The sequence below is a fragment of the Ailuropoda melanoleuca genome, chromosome 10 (assembly GCF_002007445.2).
Source record: "Ailuropoda melanoleuca isolate Jingjing chromosome 10, ASM200744v2, whole genome shotgun sequence".
In the NCBI taxonomy this organism is placed as follows: Eukaryota; Metazoa; Chordata; class Mammalia; order Carnivora; family Ursidae; genus Ailuropoda; species Ailuropoda melanoleuca.
In genome coordinates this window covers 75,308,141-75,335,629 of record NC_048227.1, presented here as the reverse complement: position 1 = coordinate 75,335,629, position 27,489 = coordinate 75,308,141, and the positions used below count along the sequence as shown (strand labels likewise).

The 27,489-nt window shown below is 38.9% G+C and overlaps 1 protein-coding gene and 1 pseudogene across 10 annotated transcripts in view; one reads left to right on the top strand and one right to left on the bottom strand.

The window, feature by feature from the left end:
- Window positions 1-27,489, top strand: part of PTPRK (protein tyrosine phosphatase receptor type K) — a 553,021-nt gene that overhangs the window by 209,567 nt on the left and 315,965 nt on the right. The gene's annotated exons all lie outside the window — the stretch shown is intronic.
- LOC109490169 lies at window positions 504-980 on the bottom strand (annotated as a pseudogene).

Below are 27,489 nucleotides of genomic sequence, written 5' to 3'. Positions count from 1 at the left end.
TTTAAAAATTTAAATTCAATTAGCCAGCTTACAGTACATCATTAGTTTCAGATGTAGCGTTCAATAATTTATCATTTTCCTGTAACACCCAGTGCTCATCACATCATATGCTCTCCTTAATACCCTTCACTCAGTTACCCCATCCCTCACCCGCCTCCCCTCCAGCAACCCTCAGTTTGTTTCCTATAGTTAAGAGTATCATATGGTTTGTCTCCCTCTCTCATGACTTCCCATTCAGTTTTCTCTCCCTTCTACAGCCCTCTGCCTTGTTTCTTATATTCCACATATGAGTGAAACCATATGATAATTTTCTTTCTCTGATTGACTTATTTCACTCAGCATAATACCCTCCAGTTCCATCCACGCTGATGCAAATGGTAGATATTCATCCTTTCTGATGGCTGGGTAATATTCCATTGTATATATGTACCACATCTTCTTTTTGTTTGTTTGTTTGTTTGGTTTTTTTTTTTTATGGTGAAAAAATTTATATTTAGATTTAGCCAGCTGGACTCAGTTTAGATGATCCCAATTTTGTTGGCAACATCCAAAGCATCATAAGTCGAATATATGCCTTCTTTTCTCCATCAGGCCTAATCAAGGTGTTGACCTTGGCCACGTCAATATCATAGAGCTTCTTCACAGCCTGTTTGATCAGGTGCTTGTTGGCCTTGACATCCACAGTGAACACAAGTGTGTTGTTGTCTTCTATTTTCTTCATGGCTGACTCAGTAGTCAGGGGGAATTTGATGATGGCATAGTGATCAAGCTTGTTTCTCCTGGGGTTGCTCTTTCGAGGATATTTGGGCTGCTTTTGGAGACGCAGAGTCTTGGGTCATCAGAATGTAGGTGACGTGCCGATCTTCTTTTTTTTGGTGACTGTGGATGCCTTTCAGCCCCACTTTCTTGGCCTTCAAAGCCTTTGCTTTGGCTTCGGCTTTGGGAAGGGCAGGGGCTTCCTTCTTAGCCTTCGGCGCCATCTTCGTAAAAGGGATTTCCAAGGCTCGTTTCCAGGGGCTTATAGAGCAGAGTCTCCTGTACCACATCTTCTTTATCCATTCCTTGTCGATGGACATTTGGGCTCTTTCCACAGTTTGGCTATTGTGGACATTGCTGCTATGAACATTGGGGTGCAGGTGCTATTTGGATCACTACATTTGTATCTTTGGGGTAAATACCCAGTTGTGCAATGGCTGGGTCAAAGGGTAGCTCTATTTTTAACTTTTTGAGGAACCTCCGTAATGTTTTCCAGAGTGGCTGCACCAGCTTGCATTCCCACCAACAGCTTAGGAGGGTTCCCCTTTCTCCACATCCTCGCCAACGACACTGTCGTTCCCTGTATTGTTAATTTTAGCCATTCTAACTGGTGTGAGGTGGTATCTCATTGTGGTTTTGATTTATATTTCCCTGATGACAAGTGATGTGGAGCATTTTTTCAGGTGTCTGTTGGCCGTTTGTATGTCTTCTTTGGAGAAATGTCTGTTCATGTCTTCTACCCATTTCTTGACTGGATTGTTTGTTTTTTGGGTGTTGAGCTTGGTAAGTTCTTTATAGATCTTGGGTACTAGCTCTTTATCTGATATAACATTTGCAAAATCTTCTCCCTTTCTGTAGGTTGCCTTTTAGTTTTCTTGACTGTTTCCTTTGCTGTGCAGAAGCTTTTTACCTTGATGACGTCCCAGTAGTTCATTTTTGCCTTTGTTTCCCTTGCTTTGGAGATGTGTCTAGCAATAAGTTGCTGTGGCCGAGGTCGAAGAGGTTGCTGCCTGTGTTCTCCTCTAGGATTTTGATGGATTCCTCTCTCACATTTAGGTCTTTAATCCATTTTGATTTTTAATGCCTAAGACTATAATATTATTTATGTAGCAGTGGAATATAATCTCTGTGATTATCTCCTTTCTTCTGTATCTTTGACTTCTTTCTCCCAGACCAGCCCAACCCAACACATACCGTGCCACTGACGCCTACCTCACTCTGCAAATCTGAAGTTTCATCCAGCAGAAAAAAATTTTCACTGTAGTGCACATCTGTTCTTCATAGCCAAACTTCCTGAGAGGGGAGTTTTTACTTACTGCCTCTAGTTTCTCTCAGAATTATTCTCTTATACCTAATAGCTTAACACCTTATAGCTTGACTGTTATCCCTTTCATGCATCTGAAAATTACCATCACTAGATGATGAGAGGCCTCTAACTTGTTCCAAGTCGTTATTCTCTTGATTTCGGTGTAACATTGACATTACTGGAGCGTCTTTTCCTTCCTACAAAAGTGTATTTTACTTTTATTAAAAAAAAAAAAAAAGTCTGACCATTTTTTCCCCATCTCTTTTTCTGGTCTTTCTTATTCTGAGTATTAGTCAGTTTTATAGTTTTATAAATATTTATTTTTATATGAGACAAATAAAATAATAAACATAAATAATAAATATAAAAATAAAGATATATAAAATTTTATATAAAATATACAAAGTAGGAAATATTTTTATAAATATATGAATATGCACAAGATATAAAGAATGATAAGCAAACGTACCTGTACCAATACAATAACTAAAATAACATCACTAGAATCCCCTGAGAGTCTCTTTCTATTAAAACCTTTCTTCTATTCCAAGGAAAATAGTATTCTGGATTTTGTGGTCATCATTTTCTTCCTTTGTCCTTAGCTTACTTAAATATTTTGTCAACGTTCATATGTTTTTGGAATATTATGTAGATGGTCTCACATTCTGTACAGTTTTGGCCACTTGATCCATCCCTACCCATACCCATTCCCATATTTTTTGTGTGGCTATATTTCTTTTTCACTGCTCTATTTTATTTTTGAATACACGGAAATTAATTATCCAGTCTTCTGCCTATGGACATTTGTGTTGTTCCTGGGTTTTCTAAATGCTGTATTAAAAAACAATATTGTACCTTTGTGTACATTCTTGTACATGTGTCTTTTTACACACATACAGGATCTTCCCTAGTAGTGAAATGGCAAAGTCATGGAGGATATACACATTTGACTTGATAAGATGACACTAAGTTTTTTGCTAAAATGATTTAACAGTTGGTATTCCAGCCAGCACTATGTATTTCTTTTGTTATATATTCTTGTCAAATGTAGCAATATTTGGTATTACTAGATTTTCAGATTTTTCAGTTTGATAGTTTTGAATTTTTCAGATTGCTTTTCCCATTGGATGGGTGTAAAACTGTGGTCAAAATTTGTATTTCTTTGACTATTTGAATTTTTCTGACTGCTCTTGAGTTTATTTTCAAATGTTTTGTCATTTTTGTTTCTACTTTTCTCAAGTGTCCATTTGTGTCTTTGGTCCATTTTTCTTTTGGTTTCTCTGCTTCTTATCAATTGGTAGATGTTTCTTTATCTAGTCTAGATACGAATCATTTGACAAAAATATGTCTTTTTCAGGTTTGGGCCTATTTTTTTTGGCTTTTTTTATAGTTCTTTGGACAAAATTTTAGTTTTACTCTTGATGGCTTTATTGATTTAAAAAAAATTATAGATTTTAAAAAACATTTTAAGAAACCTTCCCAACTCTGAAGTTATTTTGTTCTGTATTTCTTTTAAAAGTGTAATGATTTGCCTTTCAAATGTAAGTATTAAATAGCTTTGGAATTGATTTCATATATGATGTGAAGTAGGGCTTTTTATTATTATCTTCCTTAGTGCTTGGCTCAGGCATGTGCATTCTTCTCTCTCCCTCCCTCCCTCTCCACCCCCTTCTCTGTGTGTGTGTGTATTTAATATATATTTGCATGTTGTGTATATCTATGTATTCTTTTCTTCTGAGCTCTGAGTCTTCTAGTTTCTAACTGCCTGCTAGAAATTTTCTTGTTGATATATGTTGCCTTAACCTTATAAAATAGAACTTTTCCCACCTTATTCCATTGCTCACCCCCACATCTAACTAGTTCCTGAGTCCTTTAAATATTCCATTTGAACTGAGTTTTTGGCTTTTTACTTCTTTTTTTTTTTTTAATTTTATTTTATTATATTGTGTTAATCACCATACAGTACATCCCCAGATTCCGATGTAAAGTTTGATGCTTCATTAGTTGCGTATAACACCCAGTGCACCATGCAATACGTGCCCTCCCTACTACCCATCACCAGGCTATCCCCTTCCCCCACCCCCTCCCCTCTGAAGTCCTCAGTTTGCCTCTCACAGTCCATAGTCTCTCATGTTTCATTCCCCCCTCTGATTACCCCCCTTTTCTTTATCCCTTTCTTCCCCTACCGATCCTCCTAGTTCTTATGTTCCATAGATGAGAGAAATCATATGATAATTGTCTTTCTCTGCTTGACTTATTTCACTTAGCATTATCTCCTCCAGTGCCGTCCATGTTGCAGCAAATGTTGAGAATTCGTTCTTTCTGATAGCTGAGTAATATTCCATTGTATATATGGACCACAGCTTCTTAATCCAGTCATCTGTTGAAGGGCATCTCGGCTCCTTCCATGATTTGGCTATTGTGGACAATGCAGCTATGAACATTGGGGTGCATATGGCCCTTCTCTTTACTACGTCTGTATCTTTGGGGTAAACACCCAGTAGTGCAATGGCTGGGTCATAGGGTAGTTCAATTTTTAACTTTTTAAGGGACCTCCACACTGTTTTCCAGAGTGGCTGTACCAACTTGCATTCCCACCAACAATGTAGGAGGGATCCCCTTTCTCCACATCCTCTCCAACAATTGTTGTTTCTTGCCTTGTCTATCTTTGCCATTCTAACTGGCGTAAGGTGGTATCTCAGTGTGGTTTTGATTTGAATTTCCCTGATGGCTAATGATTTTGAACATTTTTTCATGTGTCTGTTAGCCATTTGTATGTCTTCATTGGAAAAGTGTCTGTTCATATCTTCTGCCCATTTTATGATTTGTTTATTTGTTTCTCGTGTATTGAGTTTGAGAAGTTCTTTGTAGATCTTGGATACCAGTCCTTTATCTGTGGTGTCCTTTGCAAATATATTCTCCCATTCCGTGGGCTGTCTCTTAGTTTTTTTGACTGTTTCCTTGGCTGTGCAGAAGCTCTTTATCCTGATAAAGTCCCATAAGTTCATTTTATCTTTTATTTCTCTTGCCTTTGGAGATGTGTCGTGAAAAAGGTTGCTCTGGCCGATGTCATAGAAGTTGTTGCCTATGTTCTCCTCTAGAATTTTGATGGATTCCTGTCTCACATTGAGGTCTTTCATCCATTTGGAGTTTATTTTTGTGTATGGTGTGAGAGAGTGGTCAAGTTTCATTCTTTTGCATGTAGCTGTCCAATTTTCCCAGCACCATTTATTGAAGAGACTGTCTTTTTTCCACCGGATGTTTTTTCCTGCTTTATCAAAGATTAGTTGCCCAAAGAGCCGAGGGTCCATTTCTGGGTTCTCTATTCTGTTCCATTGGTCGATGTGTCTGTTTTTGTGCCAGTACCATGCTGTCTTTGTGATCACAGCTTTGTAGTACAGCTCGAAATCCGGCATTGTGATGCCCCCAGCTTTGTTTTTCCTTTTCAACAGTTCCTTGGAGATTCGGGGCCTTTTCTGGTTCCATACAAATTTAAGGACTATTTGTTCCAGTTCTTTGAAAAATGTCCTCGGTATTTTGATCGGGATAGCATTGAAAGTGTAGATTGCTCTGGGTAGTATGGACATTTTAACTATGTTAATTCTTCCAATCCATGAGCATGGAATATTTTTCCATCTTTTTATGTCTTCCTCAATATCTTTCAAAAGTGATCTATAGTTTCTAGCATATAGGTCCTTTACGTCTCTGGTTAAGTTAATTCCAAGGTAACGCATGGTTTTTGGTGTTATTGTAAATGGGATGGATTCCCTAATTTCTCTTTCTTCAGTCTCGTTATTCGTGTATAGAAATGCAACTGATTTCTGGGCATTGATTTTGTATCCTGCCACCTTACTGAATTGTTCTATAACTTCTAATAGTTTGGGAGTGGATTCCTTTGGGTTTTCCATATAGAGTATCATGTCATCTGCAAAGAGAGACAGTTTGACTTCTTCTTTGCCGATTTGGATACCTTTGATCCCTTTTTGTCTTCTGATTGCTGTTGCAAGGACTTCTAGTACTATGTTGAATAATAGTGGCGAGAGTGGGCATCCTTGTCGTGTTCCTGATCTTAAGGGAAAGGCTTCCAGCTTTTCCCCATTGAGAATAATGCTTGCAGTAGGCTTTTCATAGATGGCTTTTATGAGATTGAGAAATGTACCCTCTATTCCTACACTCTGAAGGGTTTTAATCAGGAAAGGATGCTGTATTTTGTCAAATGCTTTTTCTGCATCAATTGAGAGGATCATATGGTTCTTGAGTCTTTTCTTGTTGATATGATGTATCACATTGATTGATTTGCGAGTGTTGAACCATGCTTGCATCCCAGGTATGAATCCCACTTGGTCATGATGGATAATCCTTTTAATGTACTGTTGGATTCTATTAGCAAGGATCTTGTTGAGGATTTTGGCATCCATATTCATTAGAGAAATCGGTCTGTAATTCTCCTTTTTGAGGGGGTCTTTGCCTGGTTTGGGGATCAAGGTAATATTAGCCTCATAGAATGAGTTTGGTAGCTTTCCTTCTGTTTCTATTTTTTGAAATAGCTTTAGGAGAATAGGTATTATTTCTTCTTTGAATGTTTGGTAGAATTCCCCAGGAAAACCGTCTGGGCCTGGAGTTTTATTATTTGGAAGGTTGTTTATCACTGACTCAATTTCTTCATAGTTAATTGGCCTATTTAAGAAATCTATTTCTTCCTGTTTCAGTCTTGGTAGTTTATAGGTTTCCAGGAAGGCCTCCATCTCTTCCAGATTGTTTAGTTTTTTGGCATATAGCTGTTGATAAAAGTTTCTAATAATCCTTGCAATTTCAATGGTGCTGGTCGTGACCTCTCCCTTTTCAGTCATAATTTTAATAATCTCAGTCCTTTCTCTTTGTTTTTGGACAAGTTTTGCCAGTGGTCTATCAATTTTATGGATTCTCTCAAAGAACCAGCTTCTAGTCCTGTTGATCTGCTCTACTGTGGTTCTGGTCTCTAATTCATTGATTTCTGCTCTAATCTTGGTCAACTCCTTCCTTGTCAGTGGGTTAGGCCTGTCCCTCTGTTGCTGTTCCAGTTTCTTGAGGTGAGAATATAGAAACTGCATTTTAGATTTTTCTATTCTTTTGAGTGAGGCTTGGATGGCTATGTATTTCCCCCTTAGGACTGCCTTTGCAGTATCCCATAGGTTTTGGACCGTTGTGTATTCATTCTCGTTGGTCTCCATAAATTGTTTAATTTGTTTTTTGATTTCCTGGTTTATCGAGTCATTCTTGAGCAGGATGGTTCTTAGCCTCCAAGTGTTTGAGTTTCTTCCAGGTTTTTCCTTGTGGTTGAGTTCCAATTTCAGAGCGTTGTGGTCTGAGAATATGCAGGGGATAATTTCAATCTTTTGGTATTGGCTGAGACCTGTTTTGTGTCCCAGAGCATGATCTATTCTTGAGAATGTTCCATGGGCATTTGAATAGAATGAGTATTCTTTGGTTCTGGGGTGTAGTGTTCTATATATATCTATGAGGTCCAACTCGTCGAGTATGGCATTCAAAGCCTTTGATTCTTTGCTTAGTTTTTGCCAGGGTGTTCTGTCTATTTCTGATAGTGGGGTGTTGAGGTCCCCTACTATTACTGTGTTCTTATCTATATGTCTCTTTATTTTGGTTAAGAGTTGGCTTGTGTATCTTGCTGCTCCCCTGTTGGGGGCATATATATTAATAATTGTCATATCCACTTGTTGAATACTTCCTTTAAGAATAATATAGTGCCCTTCTGTATCTCTCTCTATGGCCTCTAGTTTAAAATCCAGTCTATCTGATATGAGAATTGCTACTCCAGCTTTCTTTTGAGGTCCATTTGCGTGGAAGATGGTACTCCATCCCCTTACTCTAAGTCTGAATGCATCTTTGGGTTCAAAATGAGTCTCTTGTAGACAGCAAATGGATGGGTCATGTCTTTTTATCCAATCTGCAACCCTGTGGCGTTTTATGGGAGAGTTTAAGCCATTTAGATTGATAGAGATTATTGACAGATATGATTTTAATGATGCCATTTCTCTTTAAAGTCTTTGTATCGGTTGTGACTTGCTGCTCTGTATCACTCTTGGGGCCTTTTTACCTTTATAGAGCCCCCCTTAATATCTCCTGTAGGGCTGGTTTCGTGGTTACGAAATTGGTTAATGATTGGCGATTTTGGAACGTCTTTATTTCTCCATCAATTCTGAATGACAGCTTTGCTGGATAAAGGATCCTTGGCTGCATGTTTTTCTCTGAAAGAGCTTTAAAAATGCCCCCCCAAGCCTTTCTCTCATTCCAGGTCTCTGTAGACAGGTCTGACGTAATCCTGATACCTTTGCCTTGGTACGTGAGAAATTTCTTTGCCCTGGCCGCTTTCAATACTGTATCCTTGGATCTAATATTTGCGAATTGCACTATGACATGCCGTGGCGTAGGTTTGTCCTGGTTGAGCTTGGATGGGGTCCTCTCTGCCTCTTGGACACGAATGCTTGTTTCCCTTGCTAGATTAGGGAAGTTTTCAGCTACAATTTGTTCAAATATCTCTTCTAGACCTCTGTTTTTCTCCACCCCTTCAGGGATGCCGATGATTCTGACATTGGATCGTTTCATAGAGTCAGTAATCTCCCGTAATCTACATTCGTGGGCGTGGATTTTTTTAAGACCAGCTTCTATTTTCGTTTTTTCTTCTACTAACCCATCCTCCAATTCGCTAACGCGTTCCTCTGCCTCGGTGACCCTGGCCGTCAGAGCCTCTAGTTTTGACTGTATTTGGCCCATAGAATTTTTAATTTCTGTCAGATTCGCTCTCATTTCTGCCCTTAGGGATTCTATATTCTCAGCAACGCTTTCTCTGATGCTTTTTTCAAGTTTACTCATCATCTTGACCATTGTTGCTCTGAATTCCATTTCTGATAATTGGGATACATCCATATGTATTAATTCTGTGGCCGAGGCCAATTCTGTGGCAGAGGCCACAGACTCATTATCTTTTCTTTGCTGGGGGGGACTTCTCCTTCTCGTCATTCTGATGAAGAGAGATTGCAGGGTTGTCCAGAGCCCAAGTGTTGACTGGGACCCAGGCCGTGCGCCCTTGTTTTATAGAGATCTTAGGGATGTGGGCTTCTTCCTTAAAGAGTTTATTTATTTATTTGAGAGAGAGAGAGACAGTCAGCAAGAAAGGGAACCCAAGCAGAGGAGTGGGAGAGGAAGAAGCAGGTTCCCGGTGGAGAAGCCCGATGAGGGACTCCTTTCCGGAACGTTGTAAACACACCCTAATCCGAAGACAGGTGCTTGGTGACTGCGCCACTCAGGCGCTCCGGGTTGTGGGCTTCTTGATTTTTCAGCCTGCCTTCTGGGGGAGGGGCCTGCCTGCCGGTACTCAGAAAACCCTGTTTGGGTAGAGTCTCTGTGTCCCTTGCGAGGGGGGATGGGGATGGGCACCCTGTGAGCCGGTATTTCCGGGCTTTTGTTCTCTGGCGGCTTTCCCTGGCGGTTTGCTATGCCTCTTCTGAGAGAGCAGCAGCGGCTGAAATTCAGCCTCTGTCTCAGAACAGAGGGATCGCGGATCGTTCTCCACTGATGTTCTGGCCACTTTAACTCTGTTTCTGTTGGTGCTGCTCAACCCTGCAGCATCCCGGGCTGTGCGCCCCACACCCGGCGTCCCAGCCCTCACTTCCAGGGCCGGCACGTCTCTGTCCTTTGTGTTTCCAACCCCGCCCGCCGCCAGCCGCCCCGCGCGGGCTCCCGGAGCTCCCCGTCTCAGTCTGGTGTCTCACGGGTGCTGACCGCGAGTCCGCCTGCTCCCCCGTGCAGGTGGCCCTCCAGCCGCCAGCCGCCCCGCGGACGCTCCCGGAGCTCCCGGTCTCAGCCTCGATCCAGTGAGCACACCGGAGCTCCGGAGCTCCGTGAGATGCTTGGTGGTGCACGCTCCCGGCTCACGGACTCAGTCTGCCGTTTCCAGAGTGCGGGTCCGCGGTCCGCCCGCTCCCCGGTGCAGGTGGCCCGCCAGCCGCCCTGCGCGCGCGCTCCTGGAGCTCGCGTTCTAAGTCTGTTGTCTCGCGGGTGCCGTCCGCGAGTCCGCCTGCTCCCCCGTGCAGGTGGCCCGCCAACCGCCAGCCGTCCCGCGTGCGCTCCCGGAGCTCCCTTCTCAGCCTGCTGTCTCAAGCGTGCGGGTCCGCGGTCTGTCCGCTCCCCCTTGCAGGTGGCTACCGCTTCCCGGCGCCCTGACACGGCGGCTCCCTCCCCCTTCTGTTTAGCTTCCGATATCTGTGCGCGGTTTCACGGCTCCCCGCTTCGTACCTCGATACTCAGCGCTGGAGATGTTCATTTGTAGAGATCCAGATGTATCTTCCTGCGTCTCAGGCTGATTCCGTGGATATTCCTGCTGGTCTGGTACCTATCCAGCTCAACTCAGGGGACCGGCTGAAAAAGGTGTCCCCTACTCCTCCGCCATCTTAACCCCAAGTCCCTGGCTTTTTACTTCTACTACAAACCGTTTTATACCATGTGACCTAATCCTCAGACCTCTGTTATATTTCAAGACTTCTGCATTTGTTTTTTCCACACTGATACCATGTCACTATTAATTTTTCTAAAGCAAGACTTTGATGCTCTCAAATTAAAATACCTTTAATAACTCCTCATTGTTCTCCTGCTAAAGTGTCCGGTCTCTGTTGCTGTCCAGTTTCTTAAGTCTACCTTCAACTCCGTTTTCCTTTATCTTCCACTGGAAAATCTCTCTTCTAAATTAGTTTCTCCTTAAATTGACTTGTGCTTTTTGTGTTTATTTATTACTTTATTCCATTGTAACTATTGTTCTACTTTCTGGCAAATCTAAATCAAACCCTTTCTGTCATTCTTGATCGACTGAATTATTACTTTCCTGACTATTTTTGTTGAACTAAGGTACCAATTCTTACATGTTTTTTGTATTCCCCGTAGCATCTCTCACAATACCTAGCATATAATAGGCAATTAATAAGTATCACTGTGTTGATTATTAGAGGAATACTAATATTATGCATGCAATTGTATTTGGATTGTCCTGGGTGAATTTTTAAAATTTTATTTGATTTGGGGAGTTGGATTTTAAACATTTCTATGTGAAAAGTTATAGTTAGGATAATCGACAGATTCTGTATTTTTCTGAGAGATCTAATTTTTCAATCTCCATGGGGAGTCTTTTCTTCCTAAATTGCGTGTATCTTTGTATGCTAACTGTATGTAAGTGGTTAATTTCTCTTTTTCTTTCTCAACGTTTTTTTTCTTTTGTTTCTATATCTTTGTTGACTTTCTCACTATCCCTATAGAAATAATTCTTCCAGATTCTAGCAGACTTATTTTCTTCCCTTTCCATTTTCTATAAACAGGCCAAGTAATAGATTGCCTAGACTATTCAAATCGAAAGGTGGACAGAAAACTTTAAATTCTTTAAGCTACTAATGATGTTGAGGATAAATCCAGTGTTCTTTGGTGATTCATGTGAAGTAGGAGAAAAAAAACAGAGAAGGGAAAATCTGATTCAAGCCTTTCCATTAGTCAACTTTATTTCAGCTGTTAATTGGTCTACATTAAAACGGCAGTGATAAATCAATGAAATGCTGGCTTTGAGAAGGGGGTTCTTTACAAATCTACTAAAAGGGCACATCAATCTCTTTTCTCTTCTTTTTGAAACTTACTGTTTAAGTTCCCTCTATAGCCATCAAGAAGAGAATACTTAGAAGACAAGCAGAATAAAGAGCTATTTTTATATTCAGAAACAATTTTATTTAAGAAAAGAGATAGAAATAACAAAATAGGCATAGAGGTCTATCTAATCCGTTCCTTACACCGCTATGGTGAATTAGAATGACTTGTTTCTCATAAATTTTGTTTTATAAAACTTTCATTTCTTGTCTCTTTCCCTCTAGATTGTTGTCCTTAGTATCCTTCTAGCAGGACGTGGGGATCATATACTGATTTTATGTTAAGATGATTTCCATGAGAATGTAATACTCTTTTTAATTCTCTTGAATAAGTAAATCTTGAATGTGTGTGTGTGTGTGTGTGTGTGTGTGCGCGCGCGCGCGCGCAGAGTTGCATTTCAATAGAGGTAGAGATGACTTTTAACCTCACCAATTGGTAGTGTTATGCATGCTGTAAACTGAAAGGTTTGGATGATTATTTTTTCGACCTCCTGCTTTTGGAGACTCACAGAGGCCACACAATCTTTGGAAAAGTATTTATGTGAGCCAGGATTTCCTTTCTGTTCAACTAGTTTTAAGATAACTTACATATTTTACTCATTTCACAATCAAATAACTTTGTTTTCCCTTAAAGTTGGTCAACAGTGTGCTTTATATAATTTTATCATTTGTATCCACTGAAATTACTTGTTCTATAAGATATAATGAATCAGGAGTAAAGAAGTTAAAATATATTTGGTAGAGTTTTACCTCCCTGGTGGTAAATGCTGTTTTCTTCTGTAGTCGTACTAACTAAAGAAAACTTGCTATTTTGAGGATTATCCTAAGTTTTTTTTTCTGATAAAACAGGTATGTTCCTCCTTTTAGTATCATACTTCGGTTTTGCTTGACAGGATTATGTGGAAAGAGCTCTTACATCACCCCTGTTTACCACTGAAGAGCAGAAGGCACAGTGCGGCTCTCTTAGTCTTTTGAAGTAAGCCACAGGCAAAATATGGAACATATTAATAGTGAATTTAATGCTTGCGTAACTCATGGGCTGTGATAGGATCTTCCATGACGGGTTTCATTCTGACTACAGTGCAGTTTTTGTTTTCTGGTGGTAAACTCTTCTGTTGTCTCAACAGGTACCTAGACTTCAAATAATTGTTGAATGTGTGTTGTAATTGAGATAATCAGCTCTTGGAACTGCAGTGGCAGTGGAAATCTTATGCTCTTTAAATTCTATGTAAAAATATTCCAGGTGTTTTAAAGAAAGTTTCCATTTTAGAAAGAAATTTGTTTGAACACTTTATTTTAAGGAATAAAATGAACCAATGAATCTTCATGTCACAGCTTTAACTTAAAACTTCCAATCTTAAGAAAATCACTTACAGCAGAAATTAGGTTAACCTCTTGTGGTAGCAAAGAGTCATTTCTACTTAGAGAATACTTGATTTATAACAGAGTAATACAAGTGAACACTGAATGGTATCCAATCCATATTTAATCATTTTGTTATAAAAATAACCCAGGCAGTGGCATATATATAGCTCTCCTCTATTATGTGAGAAATGTAACAGGACAAATACACCAATGAATGTGATTTCTAAGTACTTATTCTCTGTCCCACTCTTTAGCCATGGGGACACCTTCGCACATATCCCCCCTCCACCCAGCAAGGGTATCTCCTATAGACTGACAGAGACCTCTTAGGAGATTCTTTTAGTAGTTCAGGTCAGAGATAGGAATGGACCACCTGAATTAGGTCATTGGTAGTACAGACTTGAATGAAATCAGTTGATTTCAGAAATGGTGTAGAGGTGGAACTGGTAGGAATTGAGGGTTTATTGGCATGTGGGATTAGAGAAAGAAGGCAGAGGTGATGCCCTCTTTCCTAATTGTGCAAGTGTAATGGATTGTGATGCCATTTATTGAAATATGTATGGGTTATTTGAGGGGAGGCAGATTGTGTGTGTGTGTGTGTGTGTGTGTGTATGTGAGGGGGTGTGGATGAGGCTGATTTAGGTGAGTGTGGATCATCCAAGTGAAGTTGACCCACAGTTTGAATATCCTAAAGGTCAGGAGAAAGATCTTCACTACAAAACCAGATTTGGAAGTCATGAGCATGGAGATGCTGAGAGAAGTCAGAGGAAGCTAGTATTGCACAGGCAAAATAAAGAGTAAAAAGAGGGTCTCATGAACACCTGCACTATGGTAATCTGTAAAGGAGTTCAGCAAATCAAGGCTGCAAAGGAGACAGAAGGGAGACACAGAGAATGAAGAAAAAACCGTGAAATAAACAACAGGGAACTTAGGGGGAGAGAACATCTCAAGAAGGGAAAGGGTGAGAATATGGGATCCTGAAGAAATTTCAAAGAAAATCAAGTAAAAGGGTTTATTGACATTAGCATGGAAGACTTTAGTTTTAACTTCTTCCAAATACATGTTTTGAGTAAGTAGAATAGAGCAAAAGGAGGGTAAATAGTTCTTGGGTGGAGAATATTCAGGTTTTGTTTTTTTTTTCTCCCCTTGTCATCTTTAAATATGAGGAGGGAGATTTTGGTGTGCTTTTGTTTGTTTTTTAATTTAGTAGTAGGGACTTCAAATGAATGGAGCTGTCTGCATGGTCTGCTGTTCTTAATAGACATTTTTGAATGTGCTAGAAAATAACTTACCTGTGTCAGGCAAAACAATAAAAGTAAACCACTTTATTTTAGCTGAGGTAGATCTAGAACATAAATCCTTGAGATAATATCCTTATCTTAAAAGAAGAATATAATAATATAGTTTTCTAGCAACAAAAACAAGGCAGTCTAGTTATCAAAGAATATATCAGCAATGATAACTCTAGAGTGGATTCAGAAAGTATGCATATTAACACAAAATTGTATGAACTGTATAATAGTTGGATGTACATTTATAGAATTGTGGTTTCTTCTAAAAAGAAAAAAAAGACTTTTTGCTTTTAGAATTTAAAGAAATTTTTAAAAATGCAGATGTTATAATGTTTGAAAACATAATATGCTTTTGTATTTAACATTTCTTTTAACTTCTTATATTTTATCTTATATTTTAAAGCAAGCAGCAATTAAAACATAACATTTTCCTGCACTTGAATGTGATACATACTTTTACTTAACATCTTTAAAATATTGAGAGTGATGAAAAATACTATTTTGGTTTCTGTACTTAGCACCAAGCATCAGGACATTTGAGAAAATTGACAAGAAAATTTCTCATTTTTAGATTTAAAAAATACACTGTGAGTAAAAACATTGTTATTTTGGGAAAGGGAATTGTATTAAAAGTGATGCTAAAATTTTTTTACAATGGTGCAGTTGTTAAATTTTTATGCCTATAGTTTAAAAAGTAGTGATATTTGCCTTACAGATAATGCAAACATTAATTCATTTGTTCAGTAAGTATTTTTCCAGCACCTTTTCAATGCCAGGCACTGTTCTGGATACTTAAAATGCACCAGCGAATAAAAGGAACAGATTAATCAGTACTCTGAAGAAGCGTTTGTGGGGGGACACAGGAGACAATCCACAGCTCCCATTGTAAATTAGACTAGAAAGTAGCAACAGCTGGGGAAGAGAGAATAGAGCAGGGTGGTGGGGGCTTGTTGAAAGGTGAGGGGCAGGGACAGGTTGTAATTTTACATTGAATAGTCTGGATGGGTTTCACTGAGTAGGCTCTTGGGCAAAGGTGTAAAGATGGTGAGGGTATGAGCCACAGGGACATCTGCTGGCAGAGCAGTTCAGGGAAGGGAAGAGCCAGGGCGAAGGTCATGTGGTGGAAGCCTACCGAGTGTGTCCAGAAATAGCCGCCGTGGAGGCCACTGAGGCTAGCGGAAGAGGAGCAGGCAGATAACAAAGAAATAAGGTTGAAGAGGCAGGTGGGTCCAGTGACTTGAACTTTTGCAGTGCCTAGGAACTTGACTTCTACTCAGAGGACCTGGAGATAGATTAGAAGCTTTTGGATAGAGGAGATACTTGATTGTGGGAATTTAATTATTTCCATGTTCTTAGCACACACTGTATAAGGATGTAAATTTAAACTTGACATTATTTACACGTTCCTTATTAATGTTTCTAACAGTATGCTATAAATAACTTCTTCAGCGGTGTCTACTGTCCATATATGGCATTGCCATGTGACTTTATAGGGTCGTGGACTTTAAGGTATATTGGCTTCACATATGCCTTGCTTTCAGAATTCTAAAAGTTTCATTTTGGAGAATTAAGATTTATTTGAAAGAATCACCTTAAGTTGTAATGTGAAAACTAATTTGCCTAAGATTACTCGGTTAGATTTGCCAGAGCTAGGGTTAGGGTTTAGGTTTCCTAACTGTAAGTGAGAGTGAGAAACAGGAATGGAAAACTACCTACTGTGATCAGCTTTGCACTCGGTGCCTTACTGACTCTGCTCTAATCCAGGCCATTTGCCCCCCTTAAATTCCATGGCTGCATCTTCTACACAGCTCTCTGCCTGAGTCTGTGTGTATCACTGCTTTTACTTCTAGGTCTTTGCTGTGAAGTGCCATGTCATAATCAGCCCTTTGTTTTCCCGCCTCAGGACCAGTTTTTAAACATTCTTGCCCTCTGTGCACATCGATTTCTGCCCTATGGTTTTTCCATTTTCTGCAGCACAGGTTGGCAAATTATGATCTGGCCTTTGGCCCGTTTTTATACACTGTAATCCAGTAATGGTTTTTGTAAAAGAAAGGAAGAAGATTTCACAACTCGTGAAAATTATATGAAATTAAATTTTAGTTTCCATATCCAAAGCTTTATTGGTGTATGGCCATGTTCATTCCTGTACGTGTTGTCCACAGTACTCTTGTGTGGAGTTGTGAAGTTGTGACAGCATATGGCCCTCAAAGCCTTAAACGTTTTCTATCAGGTGCTTTTAAGTAAAAGTTTGGTGACCTCTGTCCCAGAGCAGTGCTTTTCAAACTTTGCTGTGAGTGTACAATTGCATGGGGTGGGGGGGTTCATTCAGATTTCAGGACCCTATAAAGACTATATAATAAACTATGTGTGTGTCACCATATGAATATTTTCAACTAGCACAATTAAATTTACCAATATCAATTAAACACATGTTCCTAGACATCACTTCCAGAGATTCCATCATTATGAGATGGGACACAAGACTGCATTCTGCTCTCAAGTGATGCAGATCCAGCCAGGATATGTCCACAAACTGACAACACTTTAGGAGCATTGCTAAAGTGGTCCTTCTTGAACTTAAGGTCTATCTTAGCTTATCTTCCCCTGCCTTACGGTAATTAACCAATTTTGGAGGAAGAAAGGTAGAGGGGGTTTTCTTTGAATGAAGCTCGAAGCAGTCTCATCAAGCTGCAGATCTAGCCCATGCAAATGAAATCTTAGACAATTATGCAGGCTGCGTATTGGACTCTCAACATATATCTGAGTGTATTTTAATGTACAAATATCCATTTCCCCTTTTCTACTTTGTCCTTCCTACGTAAAATATTCTATGTGCGTTTATATACAAATGACCATGCTAAACAGAATGGTTAATCACATTAATGATATTTTACGTTTCATTTCTTTGAATTATCCTATTCTTGGGCTAGTCAAGGTTTCTTTGTCTTTTTAAGCAGCAAATGCAATGTAAGTTCTATAAAGTTTTTATTAAATTATTTTAAATTTGAAGAATAGTAGTTGAAAATATTCATGTGGTGACAACACATAGTTTATTATCTAGTCTGTGCCTCAAATACAGATTAATCATATAGTTAGCTTGTGGAAGAAAATTCAATATTAATAACTTAAGGATTTCCATACAGTGTAATGAAATTACATATGTAATTTTATACCTGTTTATGTAGGATATTTTATATATATATATATATATATATATATATATTCATTCCTGTTTATGTAGGATATTTTATACATATATTCATTCCTGTTTCTAGTTGTAATTCTGCACAAATATATTTTTTAATGACTCTGGCCTCATTCCCAAAGGCCTCTGATTTCTTTTTTGAGTTGGTCAGCCCTCTTTCATTTATTCATATTTGCAAAATTATAATAATTTTTATAGTTATAAATTATTTAAGAAAGCATAATTGAATTTAGGATAAAACAGAGGCAGAATATATGTTATTCAAATATTATGTAAACTCTACACTTAGTGTGTCTTAAGCCATCATAATGGAGAAGCAAAAATTGGGCTCCTAGCCAATGTATCACTTAGCTAAATTTTACAATTTCATTGGTTTTTGTAGGTATATTTAGGGTTATTTTCAGATATACTCTCTGTCTACCAAAATGAGAGAGATGAAAAGCAACAAGGTTTATCTCTTGCTCTAAAACTTTAGTGAATTGACTTATTAATAAAGCTCAGTATGCAAAATGCAGGCAGATATTGGCAAAATTCACTAATTATGGACAGAAACAAGAAGCTAGAATTTTTGAAACCCATGGGGTCCCCAAAATAAGACCAGTTTGGTAAGTCAAGTGACAGAAGAGAAATAGATATCAAACAGCATTTTAACTACGAGGTACACTGGATAAAGAAAAAAAGAGAAAGATTTCTTTATACATCATACCAAGAGATGTGGGGAGAAAACTGTGTCTTGGGGAAAGGGTCATTTTAATCAGTATTGGTCACTCTAGAAAGACTGATTATTAGTACCAGAGTTAGGAATAGCAAAATGCTCTCTCATGAGGCATGCACAACATTTATTGGTTGCCCTTTAAAAAGAATATTTGTTTACATATAGTTAAATTTGGTAAAATAAAATTACAAAATAAATTTCAGGAATGTACTTCGTATACCAATGTGTCAAATAGAAATATTTTTAATTGTCCTTGTGGAAAATATGTAATATAATGGAGACTGGGAAATCAGATAAAAGCATCATCCACACCTATAAGCTCAAAAACCCTGTCACTGGTGTATCGAATAGGCTTTCTCAGATTTTCCATTATTGTCTGCTTGATTACAGTGTGTGGGTAGGGTACTGAGTCTCCTTTCTCTTTGTGCATCTCCCCTGTACTTTTGTTACATGAGTTACCCCTTTCGTGGTTTGCCTCTTAGTTTTGATGGCCTTCAACAGACGAATGGATAAAGAAGATGTGGTTCATATATACGATGGAATATTACTCAGCCATCAGAAAGGATGAATACCCACGATTTGCATCGATATGGGTGGAACTGGAGGGGATCACGCTAAGTGAAATAAGTCAAGCAGAGAATGACAATTATCATATGGTTTGACTCATATGCGGAACAGAAGGAATAGCAGGGAGGACATGAGGGGAAGGGAGGGAAAACTGAAGAAGGGAAAATCGGAGGGGGAGATGAACCATGAGAGGCTATGGACTTGGGTAAACAACCTGAGGGTTTCAGAGGGGAGGGGGGTAGGGGGCAGCCTGGTGATGGGTATTAAGGAGGGCACGTGTTGCGTATAACACCTCGCAAATAATCATTGAACTAATGATTCAAAAAATAAAATTCAATAATATTCAATATAATTTAGTAATATTCAAAAAATAAAATAAGCAAAAAAACCCCCATGCATATATACTAAAAAAAAAAAAAAAGTACTTTGTTGGCTAATGATGAAAGTACTATCGTAGGCTAATGATATCTTCTGCAAAGAATGCCATTTAGATCTTTTCCTTTTAACAGTAGCGTATTTCATTTCTCTTTCATGCTATAGTACATTGGCATGAACTTCTAGAACCATAGGTTTTTCCCAAGTCATAAAAGGAGTTGAAAGTCACGATGAGAGAACTTCACCCTTTATCTACAAAAAGAATAGTACAAACAAATAACCTACCATGCCAAGCTGGTGTCATAAATGTGTGAACTGGGCCAGCAGTAAGAAAAGTGTAAATGGCAGAACTGGAGAACCAGGAGTATAGACTTCTAAAACACTCTGTCGGTCATTCACAAAACATCTGTAAGCCTGATCGGGTGAAGGACTGCTGATAGGTGATCCTGACTGGGAAAGAGTCTGGTACTCCTGAAGAGATTGTTAATTGTAACCAGGGCAGCATTAGAAATAGCAGTATGCTGTTAAGAGCTGTTAAGAGCTGGGTATTGATGGGTATTGATGGGAAAGCAGCAGGAACCGATGGAAAGAATCTTGAGTTCAAAATATATAGGTCAGCCCCTTCCTATTGTTGTGGCTTTGAACACATGGCTTACTGTGTTAGTTTTCTGTTGCTTCCATAACAAATTTAGTGGCTTAAAACTACCAAGTTCATGATCTTACTGTCTTGTCAGAAGTCTGACATGATCTCACTGTGCTAAAATCAAGTTTGTTTCAGGGTTGTGCTCCTTTCCAGAGGCTCTAGGAAGGAATGTTTTCATGCCTTTTCCAGCTTCAAGAGGCTACTCACAGGCATTCTTAGCTCATAGTCTTTTCCATCTTTAAAACCAGCCAACCGCAGGTTGAATTCTTCCCACATTGCATCCCTCTGGTCCTTTCTGTAGTTCCATGCCTCTGATTCTTATCTCCCTTTTCCATTTTTAAGGATTCTTTATGATTATATTGGGTCCACCTGAGTAATCCAGGGTGCCCTCCCCATCTCAAAGCCAAGTGGTAGCAACCTTAATCCCCTTTTACAACATTAATTCCATATGTGGTCTTGATTTCCCTTTGCTATCTTCACAGGTTCTGGGGATTAGTAGGCAGATATTTTCTGGGGGCCATTATTCTGCCTACTTATATTTATCTTTTATTTTCAGTTCCTTCATTTGTGAAATGAGACTGTTGTGAAGATTAACAATAGAAGAGATAAAATGTATTAAATGCACTGTCTAGTGCCTGGTATATGGTAGGAACTTACTTAGTAAATGGTATCTGCTCTTTTTTCCTGAATTTCCTTTCCTATTACACTCCCCTTTCTTCCTTAAAAATAAGCAAAAGCTCTCCATTTCTCAAATCAATCTTCAGAGCTTTTTCTGGTGATGAGGAGTTTCAGATGTGTTGCTTTTATACTAATAAGCATACAGAGGGGCTTAAATAAGTTAGAAACCTTGAGAGCTTAAAAATTAAATTGTTTATATGTAGCATCCCTTAAAGCACACTCTGATTCTCTGTCCTACATCCTAAAGCTCCTGTTCCACTGAATTCCATACCAGTATTCTCAAACTTGAGCAGGAATTAGAATATCTAGAGTGTTTGGTTAGCTTAGATTGCTGGGCCCCATCCCCAGAGTTTTCTGACTCATTAGGACTAGGGAAGAACCCAAGAATTCACATTTCTCACAGGGTCCCAGGGCACACTGAATGCTTTGATCGGTAGCCATACTTCGGAAACCACTGCTCTAGAAATAACCATGAAGAAAATGGGGTTAAGTTGGCTTTGTTCTGGTGTGCACATAAGTGCGGCTCTGTTTGTTATTTTTGTTGTTATTATTTTTTGATTGCACGGCCCCCCCCCCCATAGTGGAAAGATCTGGGTGGTGGTGGAAAGTGTTGATTTTTAATGGAAACAGAACACTTTTCTTTATCCCAAAATGCAAATTCGCCATCTAAAACATTGTTATTTGAAATAAAGCAAATTTTAACCATAAAGTAGATATCAAAAATCTGTTCCTTTCTGTCCAAGGAAGAGTATGTGACAAGCATTCATATAGATATTTTGGTTATTCCCCACCTCTTTGTTCTAGTCAGTGTGGCAGGCTGTTTTTCAATGTGAAAATCATAAAACCGAATGGTTCTCTATCTGATTGTGTTACTGCTTCACAAATCAAGTGTCTTTTAATAATACTGCCTTGAAGTTACTAAACATTGTGTTAGTATTTTGCAGCATGATGTTTATGTATGAAAAATAAAATGTTAAATTAATAATGTTGTTTGACACATACTTGAAAATGTCCTTGAGATATAGTACTATAAAATACCTAACAATTTGTGCCATTTTTAATCTCAGGTGTATTTTGATATAGAACCCTACAATAAGCTTCCAAAAATTATTTCATCTCTATAAAGTATATTAAGGTGGCATACATCAAATTTTCTGTACTTATCTATGTGGTAAGAGACTGATATTTTAAAGGGAGGGAAAAGATCTCAGAGAAGTCTCATTAAAACCTTCAAGGATGTTGTTAAAAATGTATAGCTCTACAGAATCAGTTGCTCTTTAAAAATATATAATTATTTAAAGAAGTTTAATGTCATTGCACTGATTGAACAATAGAGAATCAAATGCATTGTTGAAGTACTTTGAACTTTTGGGTGATTAATCAAGTCAGACATTCTATTTCAATGCTTTTGAACTTAGGCTGAGCTTAGATTTTATAAATTCGATTTGTAGCTCATTTCCTAGAAGGGTATCACTTAAAACAGACAATGAATTAATGAGCTGTATTCGGTGTGATGTTAATGTTGATTGAAAGATCCCGGTGAGACAATGTAATTGTACATTTCTGTACCACAAAATAGACACAGCTCCTAGAACTCTGATAGGAACAAGAATCTCTAGAATTTAAAGCCTACCCCAGTGGTTTGTAAATATCAGAGTGCCTAAGAATCACTTGGTTTGCTTCTTAAAATGCAAGTCCAGGGGGCCCTAACCCTCGGACATAACTCACAAGATCTTCAGTAGAACCTGGAAATATTCACTTATATCATTTATTTTAAATAGCTCTGACACAAATGATTCGGGGACCCCACTTTGAGAAGCTCTGGTCTAGGTTATAGTGGTGTTGGGGCATAGATTTGGTGGGAGAAAGAGTGGATCACTGAAGATGGGGTTCAGAAGGAAAAGGGACAAAGGTCAACATATTGATGATAAGAAAGAAGAAAGGTCAGGGGCCTGACTTAAAAGGCACATGTGTGAGTTGGGGTGGGGTGTGGGGTAAGGAAGGCAAAGAAATGAATCTTGAGTGACATCCATATTTAGCAAGCTAGAAGAGAATACAAATGAGGTGATCTCCAAATTGTTCCAGTTTATAGCCCAGAGGTAGCATCCATGCCTAGCACAGGGAGGGGAACCAAAACAGAATCCAGCACTTTGAATAGTGGATCTGAGATTAGAGCTGGGGAGGTTAAGGCAATGAGAATTTGTACGGCAGAAAGTGGAGGAAAAACATGCATAGAAAGAGAGAGTTCTGGAGATTTGCAGAGGGGGTCCTTTCAAATTAGCAGATACACAGGTGGAAATTTAAGAGGCAGGATGAGGAACGACTGGAAAGCTGCAGGACAAATAATTCTCAGAACTCCCCCAGAGTCAGGACTAATTTGCATCCTCAACAGCCAGGATGGAGAGCCTTCATTTTATACAGAGCATTGGGTAGAGTCCTCAGAATGATACTGCCTTATTAAAGGGAGTAAATTGGCCTTGTTTAAAGACTGCTCTGGACCCACCATAACAAAGCTTAAAACCAGCCTACCAGAGGATCATATTTATTCACACATAGAATATACTGAAAAAAGTTCCATATTCTTTTAAAGGGATTCAACAAAGTCTAGCAACAAACAATGTAAAATCTGCAATGTTTAGCATCCAGTTAAAAAATTACCTTGCGGGACACACGGGTGGCTCAGTTGGTTAAGTGTCTGCCTTTGACTCAGGTCATGATCCCAGGGTCCTGGGATTGAGTCCCACATCGGGCTCCCTGCTCAATGTGGAGCCTGCTTCTCTCTCTACCTGTCGATTCCCCTGCTTGTGCTCACTCTCTCTCTGATAAATTAAAAAGCAAAATCTTAAAAAAAATTAACTTGCATGCAAAGAAGCAGGAAAATATGAACTGTAACTAGTAGTAGTTGGAAACTATAATTAATGGAAACATACCCAGGAAAGACAGAGATGATGGAATTAGTAAACAAAGATGCTGAATAGCTATTATGTGCATATGTGCCATATGCTCAAGAGACAGAGGAAAATATAAGCATGATAAGGAGAGAAATGGAATATACAAAAATGGACCAAATGGCACTTCTAGGGATATTCCTATTGTTATGCAGTCATAACAATAGAAACTTTCAAAAAGGAAACAAGAAGAGAAAAAGTGTGAAAGAAAAAGATGAACAGTCTCAGTGAGCTGTGGGTCAATATCAAGTAGTCTAATCTGTAAGTGGGGTCCCACAAGACAAGAAAAAGAGAACAGAAAAATATTTGGAAAAATAATGTCCAAATATTTTCCAAATTCGAGGGGTACTGTAAACCTACAGTTCCAAGAACACAGTGAATTCCAAGCACATTAGATGTAAATGAAACAATATCAAGGTCCTTTATCATAAAGTGGCTGAATACCAGCGATAAAGAGAAAATTTTAAAAGCAGCCGGAAAAAAAGGCATAATCCTGGCTCTCTGCTGTGGGAGAGGGGGTGTGTAATTGAGGCTGACTTCGGTTTTCAACCTCGGGTGGGCTGAGACAACCAGCAGCATTCAGAGGTGGGTGACTTGGTCCCACACAGAGAGGAATGTTAGCAGTGGCATTGATCTTTCAGAGAGCACATGGAATGGGATTTTTTGGCGGGGGAGGAGAGAGAGGGAAGGGAGTCATTGAGATTGAGTAGGACTATGAAAACTATTACCTGGTGCCCGCTGATGACTAGCGTTGTAACGAATAGCGTCCATGTTCTTATTTTCGGTCTATGACATTTTGACGTTAGAACTGGCTGAGAATCTCAGACAGTGACCAGTGTGGCCTCAGGACAGTGGATATGGTTTGCAATATTTGCAGAGGGAGGCCAAAAAATCAATTCTTAGCTGTTCTTGTAAGATCCTGGTAGGGAGAACTATCTTCCTCTTAGTGTTTATTATGTGTATAGAGTATCGATATGTAAACTTAGAATCAGACTGTATCTGTTTCTTATTCAACTTTATTTTCACTGCATAGCACAATGCCTGGCCCCATAATTTAGATCTTAATAAGATATTATTTTATTTTATTTTTTAAAGATTTTATTTATTTATTTGAGAGAGAGAGTGTGTTTGTGCATAAGTTGGGGGAGGGGCAAAGGGCGAAGCAGACTCCCCCACTGAACAAGCAGCCTGATGCGGGACTTGATCCCAGGACTGCAGGATCATGACCTGAGCTGAAGGCAGACACTTAACTGACTGAGCCACCCAGGCACCCCTCTTAATAAGATATTTAATGAACTTTTTCATCCTTTCTCTTAATTGGTGACAATTCTTTAATACCAAAATAAATTGAGATTTAAAAAAATGTATAACAAATTCCACATATTTATGAGTCAAACACAGTAACAATGGCCTGAGGTTCTGTTACGTAGTTGTAGTTGTATGATCAGATGTATGGCAATATTATTTGCAGTCTCTTTCCTTAGTTTTAAAGGGGAGATGATGCTTTTGACCTACTTTGTAAGTATTATGAACAATAATTTTAAAAACGCCATGTACTTGATAAAATGTTCTGTAAATGTGCCTTTCCTATAAATACCATGCAGATCTTTAAAAACTAGGCCATTGTTTTTTTTTTTTTTTTTTTCTTTTTTTCTTTTTTGGTCCTCCAAACTCCAGTGAAATTGAGAATGACCTTTAGAAGTTTTGGTGAAAAGTAGAAACTTCATTGTTGCATTTGATGACATGCATTGAGTCAACATTTGAAGCAGGGACCACATGAGGCCCAGAGTTGTAGAAGGCAGAGTTTCTCTCCTTTCAGAACACACACATGGATGAGTACCTTCAGGCAGATCAGTGCATGAAAATATTGTGTGATGAGTGCAGGATATGTGCTCTGACTAGAGGAGCAGGGAGGCCGAGTGGAGGTGGACATCTAATCGCTGTAATGTGAAAAGGTAGTAAAGATGAGGAGGCATTTGAATTGTTAGGATTTACTCATAGGGACAGGAAGTGGCATTTAAAAAAGATGTTTTGGGAGTAGAGAGGTGGGCTTTTTCAGGGAATTATAGAAGTCCTAACAAAAGAGAACGTAGGATTAGTGTTTGAACAGAGGGTGAGAACATAGCAGGTGGAATAGGGCCAGATTGTGAAGAGATGTGAATGTCAGGCTAACGAGTTTGAGCTGTATCCAGTTTAAAAAAACAAACAAAAATAGAGGACCACTCCGAAGGTTCCTTGTGTAATGAATGTGTTCAGAGCCTTGCTTTAGGGAAATTTAATTTTTGCCATATCTAGGCCACAGGGAGTCATGTGGCCTTGATAGTGGGCTGTTGTAGTGGTCTAGGTATAATGTGCTAATGGCCTAAAAACTGAAATACAGTGGGAAAGACAAGTGAAGGAGGATACCAGAGCTGTTGTTATGAACTGCTTATACTATACAACAGAACGCATGAATCCTTGGATGACTCCAGGGCAGTTTAATTATTGCTGTAACTATTTAGTCTGTTTATCTAGTAAATACATTGATTTTAATTTTAGTGTAAATATGCCAATTGCTTCTATTTATATTGTCTTTTGGTCGATTTTTCTGTATCTGAAAATGATCATTTAGGAATGATTCATTTATGGAGTAAAATAGTAAAAACTATTTAACCCACCAGGCAATGTTTGTGAATTTATAATAATAATGACTTGCACATAAAGTTACATGCTTTTAAAAATCTATCCCCCCCCACCCCGAAACAAAGCCATACTACTGATATGAGAAGGAAGAACTGTGTTATGTGTGGCTTGCATAACTGTGAAACTCTTCTCATAAATCAAAAATGTACTAATTGTATTTTTAGTTCCCCCCACAACTTTTACTCCGAGGTTAATATATATTTCTGACTCCTGTTTGTTGACTAGATTGGGCCCTAGTGCAGAGCTTCTCCTTTTTTTGGTTCCCTGTCATCCTTGTCATTTGCTAAATTGATAGGGGCACCCCTGCAGGAAATGATCTGTGAAGGATGTTTGCACACTCAGGCTCTGGTCGCCAGGGCAGATAGGGAGTGAGTCCAGGGGTGAATTCAGGTCAAAGACAAGCTGGGTCCTGGCTGCCCTTGCCATCGGGGAGGAATCAGGACACTTTGCTGAGGGAAAGTCAGGCCTTTTTTAACCCCTTGTGGGGGGCCACTCTGTTGTCATACCTTGTGGGACATGCCAGCCTTTGTTGTATCTGTAGGATGAATACACCCATATTTCTCATACTTAGTGTCCCCTTTAATCTTGTTCAACAGTTATCTCCCTCATCTTGATCCCAACTGCCTTTTCTTTTTTATACTCAGTGGTATTATTGCCTTTTTTTTCTTTTCTCTTTCTGTTATAATGAATACACCGCGTTTGTAAGGTATTTTTGAAAAAAAAACCCATAGTGTTTTCTGGAGATATCTGCTAATTAATCTTTACAGCATTCCTATGATGTAGATAGGGCTGGGTAGATAGAGTATTCAGCACACAATTCGTTAGACCATGTGGCCTCTATTATGGTAGAGGATTATTATTATGTTAAAATGTTTATATGCCGAGAACATAAATTTGTAGAGATTGATGTAAACCAAATCCCTTGGCAAGAATGCGAACATGCCTGTAGCATAAAATTGCAATTGTGAAGCATGCTTTACCAACTTCTGGTGTTTACAGCATTATTCCAGATTCGCATACTAAACCCCTGTTGGGTAGGTTGTTTCCTTTATTTTGCCTCTTGTGGGTCAGGGGTGGGCAGCGAGCCACTGAACTGGGATTTCAGCAAGTGACAAACTCAGATTCTTGAAAGCATTGTTTAAAAATTACGGCAAGCTCCCTCTGGCATGTGTGTGACTCATATACATGTATATAATAGCTTAATTGACTTAAGTATTTTTATGTTGCGATACTGATAATATTTATCGAAACAGAGGCAGGTGCTTTTTACAGACTTTAAT